The 6,717-nt window shown below is 45.7% G+C and overlaps 1 pseudogene; it reads left to right on the forward strand.

The window, feature by feature from the left end:
* Positions 1–231: 231 nt before the first annotated feature.
* LOC139080577 (U2 spliceosomal RNA) lies at positions 232–407 on the forward strand (annotated as a pseudogene).
* The last annotated feature ends 6,310 nt before the right edge of the window (positions 408–6,717 follow it).

Below are 6,717 nucleotides of genomic sequence, written 5' to 3' on the forward strand. Positions count from 1 at the left end.
ACAGTAGTAATTTACTAGAGTAAGTATATTACATCCCTCTTCCCTATTGTAGACTATAATACACATCTTTAAAAATAAAATGATTATTACGTTATTCTACATATACAGAAATAAGACTTTGAAGCTATACTGTTACATAAAACAAGCTGCAGAACATTCTGTAGCATAATCTCATTTATATGAAAAACAATTTAAAGTCTATATATCCGTACATCTATATAAATGCTTACAATCACTTCTCGGCCTTTTGGCTAAGATCAAGTGTAGTATATAAATGCTTACAAATAAGCATTTATTATTTGTTTATTTATAACAGCAACAGTGGGGAAGCGAAGGGAATTGGGGTCAGAAATAAAGGGGAGCTTTTATGTTTAACCTGCATATTTTTATACTTTACAAAGTTTGTGCAATAAGAATGTGTTCTTGAATCACCAGTGTTTAAAAGGGCATAAAGAGCAAAGAAAAAACTTGGAAAATACGTGGGCTTCCTACAAAATTCCCTCTTAAAATTTAAATGCTATTCATTTCATAATTATTTGCATGTAGAGTGCGTGTGCGGTGAGAAAGGACAGCTGAATGATTTCAGTGTTCCCCAACAATGAAGTAAAAGTGAATCCGTTTTGAGAAACTGTCAAGAATTCAATTATTTTCAGCACGCAGACCTATCATTGATGTAGAGGGTCAGAGAGAAGAAGGGTCCAGTGGAGGAATAAAGAGAAGCTTAGACTCCAGAATGGCAGTGAGGAACAGTTCCAAACTTTGTCAACCCCCTAATGATGGAACAGAGGCCTAAGCTGGGACTCCTTGTCAGGGATCCAGTTGTAGGCTTCGCCATGGAAACAGCTCCGCTACTGGAATTTAAGGTAATGTGGTTACAGTATTGGTTTTTCCTACTTGTTTTTACTGGCTGAAGTCAAGGTGACTGGGAAAAGGAGGAAATGCAGCTCAGAAATGAACCACTGGTGCCCCGGGCGTGCAAGGCCTCGCGAGACTCTAGATGGGCTAGTCAAGGTCTTCCTGGCACCTAATCTCTCTTAGAAGATGGTGAAACTTCTATTTACCTTCTCCCATGCTTCCAGATGGAGCCTTCGTCATATTACTAAGAATACTTTCATTTCGCTTTCTGCTCCTTCTGGATGACTGCCTAAGATTTAAGCTTGGAGAAGGAGCTAGCCAAGGACTGCGACGTGATGCCTCTTGGCCCTTTATGTAGGCCAAACAGAAGCTGGAGTGGAGGCTGGCTTGGAATAGCCTTCGCAGCAGAGCATTGGGCGAAAGCAGCGCCTGGTCTGCCTTCAGTATCAAAGCTTGAGGTGCACGCACGGGGGCACCTCCTTGGCCATTTGCCCACGATTGTTTATTCATTCAAGAGGTTCCAGGAAATAATCGCCCATGTGCCAGCCAAGAGGGAGGCAGCGTGACTGAAACATCCATCGCTATCCAGGAAGACAAAATCTTACACAAGGAACCGTGAACTGGAATCGGAGTTCACAGGAAGCCTCTAGAACTGACAGCCACCCTAGGACCTTAAGAAGGAAAAAACTCACGGTGTAAACTCCAGGGAGTGAAGGCGATTTTCTGGCTACTATAAATTGGCTGTAATTTGATAAATTGGTGCTCCGTGATCTGCAGAGGGTTGCCCCATTTGTGCTCTTTCTTTCCATCCCTCTTTCCTTCCTTAGTGATTTCAGTGTTTCTCTAAGATAAGCAGCCAGATTGATCCGCTAAAAGTACTTAGCAAATATGTTTACAAGATAGCTCACTAGGAGCTGGTTCCAGGCCTTGAGCTGTGTATAATCTTGTTCAGAGATGAGACATTGCATAAGATGTAATAAATAATAACAAGCATTAAATTAAATTAAATGCCACATGAATACCTCGATGATAAGGACTAGAGGAGCAAATTAAGAACAGAAACACACTGAACCAAATGGTTTTATTGTTCCATAGATGCTCACGTAAATCTTCTCTGAAGGAGGCAATAGAAATGAACAGTTCAAAGGACGTTTTAAATTAAACGTGCATCTTATTTATTCTGGATCTTCCTCTTCACTTCATAGACTCTTGTTCAAAACTAAGACTGGACCGTTTGAAAACCCAGGTTCTTATGAGTGTCAGTAATAGGACACTGGAGCGTGGAGAGCAGGGGACAGCAAATAGGCTCACAGCCTCCCCCATGCACAACCTTTGATGGTGTTGCTGGGTAACATGTGTCGTCGTTTATTTCCGAGAACTTCAGAGTGTTTGGGGTTAGGCTGCGGGTGAGTTTCGATCTACTTCCTGGCGTGAAATCTGAAGTACTGTGTGGTTTGCTGTGGCATTGTTGATAGCAACCCAGTGGCGGGCTGTCCCTCTGGACCTGTAGTAGGATACAGGAACAAAGAGGGCTCTCAGGAAGCAGGCATTTGCATCTAGGCGGTTTGTCCATTTTTATCACCATGCTAAGTGTTGGGGATATGATGTGGAGCAAAATCATATTCGGTCCCTGCCTTTTCGGAGCTTAAAATTTGGAGAGGAGGATGGGGCTGGCCCCGTGGTTGAGTGGTTAAGTTCGCGCGCTCCGCTGCAGGCGGCCCAGTGTTTCGTTGGTTCGAATCCTGGGCGCGGACATGGCACAGCTCATCAAACCACGCTGAGGCAGCGTCCCACATACCACAACTAGAAGGACCCACAACGAAGAATATACAACTATGTACCGGAGGGGCTTTGGGGAGAAAAAGGAAAAAATCAAATCAAAAAAAAAAAAAAATTTGGTGAGGAGGGGCTGGGCTGGTGGCCTAGTGGTTGAGTTGGCATGCTCTGCTTCGTTGGCCCGGGGTTCACAAATTTGAATGCTGCGCGGACCGTATGCTGTGGCGACATCCCACATAAAATAGAGGAAGATTGGCACAAATGTTAGCTCAGTGACAATCTTCCCCAAGCAAAAAGAGGACGATTGGGAACAGATATTAGCTCAGGGCCAATCTTCCTCAGCAAAAAAATAAAATAAAATTTGGTGAGGAGACAAATAACATTCAAAGAATCACACAAATGAATAGAAGATGACAGCTATGGAGAGTGCCACAAACATCCCCAAAAAAGCAGGAGCCCAAGCAGTGAGTGTGAACTCCCCAGGGCAAGTCATGACAATAAATCTACCCAGTTAGAAACTATTAGAAGACAGACAGATCACGGACAAGTCTGACTAGTACAAAAGGGAATGCACATCATTGCCCCTTCTCTTCCACATTTTATCTTACCCAGGGAATTGAACCCATAATGAAGACTTGGGTGATCCCAAATGTAGGCTATGTATTTGCTCTTCCTGATAAGCTTTCAGTCTTAAAAATAAGTCCCCTCTCCTCTCATTCTCCACCCAACTCATCAACTTTCCCTCTCTCTCTCCTTCCTTCTTACATAGTGACACAAAAAAGAGATCTTAACTGCTGATCATGAATCATTGTTTAGCCAGGAGAGTTCTTTGTTACAAACCTGCAACCTTGAGGCTCTCATGAATCAACTTTTCTGTGCTGGATGTTCCCACCTTCTTTACCTTATTTTCTGTGATGATGCATGTTTCTTACGCAAGCCCTGCATGAACCTCTCCGATGTCATATTTATCCAAGCTGGGCTGGCCTTTCCTGCAGGGCTGCACAGTTTTCCTCCTCTCTTACTTTACCCAGGATGGCTTTGGGCTCCGGGTGTGCATTCTTACACCCCTTCCTGTTCTGTGATGGAACGTGAGAGAGGACACATGCGGAGGCCCGGGGAAGCCTGGTGAGGGAGCAGCCAGGTGGAGGGGCGGCCATCCCGGGCAGTGAGGGCAGGAATCTAGAGAAGACCCATCCTTTCCCAAGCCCACCCTCTCCTCTCCCTAGGATCTGCTTACCTTTTATTTTGTGTCAACTAACATTTATTAAACACCCACTGTATGCTAGTAAGCATGAAGATAAAACATGAGTAGCATAGAGTTCTCATTCTTGGGTCTATATTCCTTGGAGGCCTGACAAGTAAACAAGTGTCCCCAACAGGCAAGGAGAGTATGAGGGAAGTTCAAATCCAGGTGTTGTGAGAAAGTACCACGGTCTCGTCTGTGTCCCCATATGAACACACCCATAGGCTCACACACACGTGTTCCGTATAAGAGCAAAATACAGTGGCCAAAGACTACAGCCAACTCCTGGTCCTCTGCTTCCTTTCCCCAGCTTGGAACTAATTGTTGGACTAATTCTCACTGGTTGACAGCAAGAACCAGGAGGTCTTTGGGGCTGGCCAACTTCAGTAGAAGGGCTGTGCACGTGTGTGTGTGTGTGTGTGTGTATGTTTAGGAGGAGGGGCTGCTTTCCATAACCAAGGTCAGATGGAATTCACATTGGATGTCAGTTTCGAGTTTTGGGAAAAATTGAGTGAGCAATAGACAAGGTTAGGAGTACAGGCTCTGGTTTGGATCTTAGCACGGCCACTTTCTAGCTTTGTGATCTCAGGAAAATACATTCTCTGGCCTCAGTTTCCTCATCTGAAAAATGAGGATAATGGGGGCTGGCCCAGTTGTATAGTGGTTAAATTCGCATGCTCCACTTTGGCGGCCCAGAGTTTGGGGGTTTGGGTCCTGGGTGCAGACCTACACACTGCTCATCAAGCCATGCTGTGGCAGCGTCCCACATACAAAATAGAGGAAGATTGGCACAGATGTTAGCTCAGGGACAATCTTCCTCAAGCAAAAAGAGGAAGATTGGCTACAGAGGTTAGCTTAGGGCCAGTCTTCCTCACCAAAAAAAAAAAAAAAAAGAGGGTAATGAATGTACATATCTGCTGCATTGAGCTGTACAAGTTAGAGTCGTCGATCCATGTAAAGCACTTAATAAACATTAGTGATGATTATTGTTGCTGTTCTTTTGTTTATGCTTGTTGTCTACATGTTGTATTTATGAGGTTCGAGCCGTGGAGGCTCCGTCACCAGAGACCTGCGTGGGGTGGAATGGCTACAGGACAGTGCTGCCCACAGAACCCACACACGGGGCCAGGGCGGTCCTCGGTACAACACGCTCTGCCACGTTGTATGATTTAAAGCCGTAACAGCTACCTGCTCCGGAATTCCTCTTCTAAAAGCTTACAGCACTAACCTTTAAAATCTCGCCAACACTTTCGATCTGTATAGGGTCCAACACGCTGTTCTTGGAAAGATGCCACACATTTACCCCTTACTGCATAGCAGAGCCCCCTCGATGCATTCTCAAGCACTGGGAACAGCCAGGACAATCCCTTTTGGCTTGGGAAGGGAGGAGACGAGGCCAGGCCCTGAGCCTCCAGGCTTGGGGGAGCCCTGAAGAATCTGGAAGAGGAGGATGGATGGGGATGGATTGTGAAGGGGTAAAGAATGTGGGGGGTTGGTAATTGGGGCATAACGCCTGGTGCAGAGTAGATGCTCAATAAATATTCGCCAAAATCACAGGACCTGGAAAGAGTCTATGCTTGGGCACTGGTAGCCGCAGTCTGTCACTAGGGTGCCCAGGGCTGGCCCCGCCCAGCTGAAGCCAGGGGCCAGGAAGGAAGGCTTCCGGTAGGTGTTGCTGGCACCTTGTAAGGCCCAGGGAAGGCTGTGTCCCTGCCACACCTTCTTAACTTGGAAGAACCCCAAATTTAGAGGAATCAAGTCTTCACCCTGCGGGGCTTCTTCAGCGACAAGGCAGCCAAATAAAACCTCTCTGCATGCCCGCTCTGGCAACAGGAAGGTTGGTGACATTAGGCTTCTGCAACTAGAATTTGATCCTCTTGGTTAGGATGTTTTAGTCTACAGTGTTGAGCGGTTGTGAGGCTTAAATAAAATAAGAAAATCAAGCCCTAGCTTGGGGTCTGGTCTAGGCAGTCCCTCAATGGAGGCAGGCAGTTTCTAGGACTGTCCTTGAAATGATGCAAGATGCTGCCACCTAGTGTGCCTCGGCAGAACTTTTTAATTAGAAATGTAGTTCATTAATTAATTTGTTACTGTTATTATTATGATTTGCTCAGTTGGTCTTAGAATTTTTTTTTTCAGAATTCAGATCTTCTGTTCTTGGTCTGAGGTGATTTGATATGAGGGGTCCTGCACGAGGAGTAAACGCTCCTCTCTTCTCACCCCAGCGCAGCCTCTTCCTGTGGGGCGGCCAGCAAGTCCCTGAGCCTCCTGACATTTAGCTTTGCTCATCTGAAAGATGGGCTAACCATCCTTTTCGTATATTGTGAGGAGTAGTTTCACCCGCCCATTCATTCATTTATCTGGTGAATATGTGGGGCGAGCCGGCTGTATACCAGCCCTGGATCCCCAGGTGAGTAAGGAAGGCAGCGTACAGGGAGCCGGGGTTCTGGGCAGGAAACAGATACACACACAAAATGAACAAACCATTAAACCATTCCCCACACTGACTAAGACAAAGCTGTCTTCCTCCATTCTCTCTTCCAACCCCTCTCCTTTCATAAAACTGCCCGTTCTTTCCTGAAACACAGATCTGAGTACGTTACAGCCTTGCTCAGAAACCTTCTTCCCTGTCAGTGTAATAAAGTCCAATTTATCTGTCATAGAGGCGATGGCCCCCATCAAACTGGCCAGCTTCATCAGGCTACTTACGCTCTTCTGGAATGATAGCAGTTACATTTTCTGCTATGTGCTTTATTTGTTAATCTTCGCAGCAACCCAGGAGCTACAACCTATTGTTATCCTCTGTTTATCTATGGAGAAACTGAGTCAGCGAAAAGCAAAGG

Source organism: Equus przewalskii, chromosome 30, assembly GCF_037783145.1.
Source record: "Equus przewalskii isolate Varuska chromosome 30, EquPr2, whole genome shotgun sequence".
NCBI lineage: Eukaryota > Metazoa > Chordata > Mammalia > Perissodactyla > Equidae > Equus > Equus przewalskii.